General features: G+C 49.4%; 1 long non-coding RNA gene across 1 annotated transcript; it reads left to right on the top strand.

Annotated features, from left to right (window-relative positions):
* Positions 1 to 1,626: 1,626 nt before the first annotated feature.
* On the top strand, positions 1,627 to 3,058 carry LOC143693741 (uncharacterized). The gene is made up of 4 exons (XR_013181684.1): positions 1,627 to 1,727; positions 2,027 to 2,091; positions 2,668 to 2,819; positions 2,914 to 3,058. It is a non-coding gene; the product is annotated as an uncharacterized LOC143693741 (long non-coding RNA).
* Positions 3,059 to 4,902: the final 1,844 nt, after the last annotated feature.

Raw genomic sequence — 4,902 nt, 5'->3', positions numbered from 1 at the left:
CTGGTTACTAATCCAAGTGTTTTGAGTTTCCCATGGAGGAGCCATCCTCCCAGCTGTGACTTCACCCCCAAAGCAGACTGGGGGTGCTCATCTTGGTTTTAAACAGCCCTGTCTTGCACTGATTCTTCTATAGCCTGTCACAGTGCTCCAGGCATGATCACTGAGTTTGAGCTCCAGAAGCTGGAGAAAGGTTAGAAAAATCCTCTGTCTCTTAAGAAAGTTTAGGAGCTGATGGTAGATCACTTACACAGGCAATATTTAGCTACTGATATGTTTTAATTTCTGCCTGAAAGTAGAAGATGTTTTCAAATGGTATTGCCTCACCTCCAAACTGTTCTTGCCCCTCTGTTGTAGGGCAGCTCTGGTGGTTTTACAGGGATAAGAGTTTGTCTGCTTCCAGAAGTGGAAATGAGATTTATTGGGGTGATCTCTTTCTAAAGAGCACTTTCTACTGTAGAGGAGAAGAGATTGTCTTCAGAGCCTGTAATTTAATTTCAGTATGGAGAACAGAGGCAGGAGCTGGCACATGGCACTCTTTTTGCAAAGTGACACAGGTCTAACATACTTTTCCTCCCCCTTACTGGTACATCAGTGATAGCAGCCTGATGCTTTCCCTTGCTTTGGCAGATCTGATGTCATCTGTGGAGAATGACACAGGACTGCAATCCCAGCACCATCCTGGAGGTGAGCCATGCAGAGTTAAGTGCCTTAAAACACTGCCCTAAGCCCAGGGAGCTGCCTGAGGTGATGCTGGACATCACCTGCTCATCACATTTAGAAAGCAGTGGGGGTTGTTTCTGAGTAGTAACCACTCTGAAGATGCTGTTTTTTAAGATGGCACTGCAATCCCACAGTTGTGCTTTGGCCACTTTGTGTCTCCTCTGGAGAAACCTGAGTTCAGGTGCCAACCTTGGCATATATGCTGGCTTGTTTGAGTCCAAGCAATACTTGTTGGCTATTTAAATAAGGTTTTTCTAAGATGAATGAGGGTGAATGAACCTCAATTCCTCCAGTGTATTCCAATGGATGCCCCATGACTACCAGGATCAGAAATGTGCAGAAATCCTGCTCCTCAGACCAGGGACAGAAGGAAAACTCTCTTATGGGAGAGCAACTAAACAATATAAATGCAGGGTTTGTATGGCCCAGCAAGCCACAGAAACAGCTTGCACAAAGGAGTCAATACAGAAGGAGCCTGAGCTCTGAACGGGGGGAAATGTTGATGAACAAATGGGTTTTAAACAGCCAAGTGGCAAACCTGTGCCAGTCTGGATTCCAAGAGAAACTGGCTTTTAGACTGCATCAGTAACTATGACAATCCCGTTGGGAAACAGAAGGGCTAAAGGCATGTGAATGTGATTGGATATGTATTGGATATGTAGCTTTGTGTCAGTTTTTCACTGAAAGATCAATTCTAGTGTTCATCAACAAGCATTAACTAAGATTTGTGTTCACGTGTTAGTCAACTTGTCCTACCTGATGCAGAACCCCTGGAAATACCCTGTGGCATTGACCTGCACAAGCATGGTGCTGCTCTGGTGTTGATGTTTAAGGACTAACTCATTTAGGGAGCCTGTTTGTATTATGTGCATTTGAACATGCCAGGATCCTTGTGTCTTCTGGCAGATGTGCTGTTTGAAGTCACTGCTGAAATCAAACCAAAGGACTGGATTCCTCAAGGTGGAAGTGAGTTCCAAAAGGATCTCCTTGAATCTCTGAAGGATCATGTAAGTGTGGGCATAGGGAGGTGGAGAAGAACAGATGGGATGTCCCAAATCTTCATGTAGAAGAGAGCATTTTGTGCTTTTTTGTTAGGGGGAGATGACCTGGAGCTAAGCAAATGGGAACAACTGGTATTCTTCTAAAGAAAGGGCTCAGAGCAGTGGGCTATGGGACATCCTCTGCATCCCAGGGGGTTTGTGAAGGGGGAGAGCAAGATGGGGTGCTAGAGTGAGAAAAGCTGTTTGCTGTCATGCTCCTCCTGGTTGAACATCAAATCAGCACTGGTCACTCTGTTCCTTTGCAGATCCAGAAGAACCTGAAGCTTTCTCCCAATAAAGTCAGTGAAATAAAGTTACAGGATGTCAAAAGGTAGGGTTAATGCTGTGCTGCTGGCTTGGCAGGGAACTGCTATAACCTGTAATATTTCTTGGATTAGCAGTGTCTTGGCTTCTCACTCTCCTTCCCCAGGAAGAGACGTGTTTGTTCTTCTTCCTTGATCTGTAACTTGTCCTGAAAGTAGAAAAAAAATTGTTTTCTACAGGAAACATCGTGCAAATTGGTGCTTAGTATTATCTAGGGTCTATATAGGTATAAAATGGATTTAAACTTTGGAGGAAAATGAGGATAATCTCACTGCCACAGTGCCTGCTGGAGAAGCTGGGAGCTGTCAGCAGAGGCTGATCTGGGACTGCAGATTGCTACTACAATTCACTTTACACAAATATCTGGTCATTTCAGCCTAGCTCCCAATGAGGAGCCACTCCTGGGCTTTCCTTTTTCCCATGGTACAAGTGCAAAGCTGCCTCCTGGCACAGATCATCTTTGCAAGAGCCTGCAGCACCACGATCCATGCCAAGGGTGGAAGGTCTAAGTGGTCTGTCAGAGCTGGGCCTGCAGTGATGTTTTTTCCCTCCTGCCTCACCCTGGGCTCTCTCCTCTCCACAGGACTAGTGATGCCAACCTGCTGCTCACCTTCTGGCTGCACCTGGAGCCAGAGGACAGGAATGTGTCTCTGCTCCTGCGCTCCCACCTGCAGGAGCTGCTTGGCACCTCGCTGGGTGTGGAGAAGCTGCAGCTTGTTTCACTCTTTGTTGAAGGTGGGTGCTTCAGTTTATTTTTATTTTTTTTTTCTGGGATAAACCCTTTAATGCCAAGCCTGACTTGACTTGGGGCGTCTATTCCCCATGATAGATGTGAACGAGTGCCAGGCTGGGCTCGGCCTCTGTGGGGAGGAGGCAGAGTGCTTCAATGGCGTGGGCACCTACCTGTGCCGCTGCAAGAAGGGCTACGAGGACCATTCTCCCACCAAGGCCGGCACGCTCTGCATCCGCGCTCCCCGAGCAGGTAGGGGATGGAACTGCGGCTCTGCTCCCTCCCCGGGATGCTGCAGTCCTGGCCTGAGTGGGGAGAGCCGCTGGAGTGAGCGAGCACACCAGGGCAAGGGGCTCTCTCCTAGCCAGGGGTCCTGCCCCTCTGCTGGTGTGTGCTGTGAGTGGTGGCTCTAGGTGTCCCTGCCACGTGTGGAATGCCTTTGCAAGGGCTGGGAATAGAACCTCTTCATGAGCTTTAGGCTCCCTTCGCCCAGCCTGCTGCTTTCTCTGCATCGGGGCTGCAACCTGGCACATGTGAGCCCTTAAGTTATAAGCAAAGTTTGGTCAGGGGTGATTTCTGAGCTACCTCTGCTGTAACTGATGTGATCAGCAAACCTGGTGGCTCCTGGGGGTGCCCTTTGGTCTCCTGTCACCCTGTGTAGATCTTGGTGAGAAGGGCAGTGATGTTCCTGGTCTTTACCCCAGCTTTGACACAAGGCTCAGCAGATGGCATGTGGTGCTTGACTATAATCAGAGGTGGCTAATCCAATCCAATTGCAGAGTAATGGAGCCTCACAGGCTGGAAAACAGCAATATTCTGTAATATGTGCTCCAAACACTGCAGCTGCTTTACCAAAACTACTTCAACTTCACTGCAGTGGTTTAAACCTTAACTTGAGCTCATAGCCAAATATAATTTCTCATCCATCCTACCAACTCCAAGTTAATTAACAACTTGAGTAGTCTAAGCCTGTACAGATCAGCTGGTTATTGTTATATTCTGACACAAGTAATTTTATGAATCCATCTTTATCTGCTGGGCCATGGGGAGGATCCCTCCAGGCCTGGATGGGAACAGCAGCAGACGTTTTAATCTCCATGTAGCTGCACATGGCTTTGGCAATGGCTTTGCTCTGTCAGGGTTCTTCTGGGGTAGCACCATCCTTGTGCTGCTCTGGGCTCTTGGTCAAAGTGTTTCCCTGGGATGGAGGTTTGGGAGATGTGCTCTGGCCTGGAGGCAGGTGTGAGGGTTCCTGGAGGGTGGCAGGGACCATGCTGAACTTCCCAGAGGAGATGTGGGGCACTTTGTGAGCACAGTGGGCACTGGGATGAGCCCATGGCTTTTCTCTTGCAGGGATCAGCACCTTCCTCCGCCACGCTGATATGCTGGTGGGGGCAGCCCTGGTGGCTGGCCTGGTGCTGCTGGTGGCCTTTGGTGGCCTCAGTGTCATGGCCCTGTGGGGACAGGCCCCCAGGAGGAGCCCAAGGCCCGAGGAGGCAGTGGTGAGGGCTGTGGAGGAGCCAGCCATGGAGCTGCACAGCCTGGGGCAGTGCCTGCAGCTCGACCCCTTCCAGCTGAAGCTGCGGGCCAGGTCTCCCGAGTGGCTCTGGAATGTCCGTGCCCCCCCTGGCCAGGCGGGACAGCAATTCCCAGAGCAGCCTCCCCCACTTGGAGGGGGGCCCGGGCCTCGGTGACCTGGGCAAGCACTCCTGCATTTCCCCGGGTTTCTGCCACAACCCCTGGCTGTGCCAACCCTTCTGCTGTGTTTTATGGACCATGAATATCCCACAACAGTGTTCCTCATGTTGTAATTTAATTTTTTTTTAATGCTTGCGCAACTTGGGGAACAAAATATTTGCTTCACGCTGCTGTACGTCTGCTGATTTACTCTACTTGAGATCTGCACAGGAAAATTAAAAACTTTATTTTCTTTTAAAGAAAAAAGGAAGTAAGATGTTTTGGTCCTTAATATGAAATTAAAAATTATTCTGCATCCTGCTCAGTGCTGCCTGCTTTCTCCTGCTCCCAAGGCAGAGCTCTGTGGGAAGCCCCGGCATGACCTGAGGATCTGTGGGGTATTTCTTCCAG

This window comes from Agelaius phoeniceus, chromosome 3, assembly GCF_051311805.1.
Source record: "Agelaius phoeniceus isolate bAgePho1 chromosome 3, bAgePho1.hap1, whole genome shotgun sequence".
Taxonomy (NCBI): Eukaryota; Metazoa; Chordata; class Aves; order Passeriformes; family Icteridae; genus Agelaius; species Agelaius phoeniceus.
Note: the sequence above shows the minus strand (reverse complement) of the source record. Positions and strands in the feature narration are given on the sequence as shown.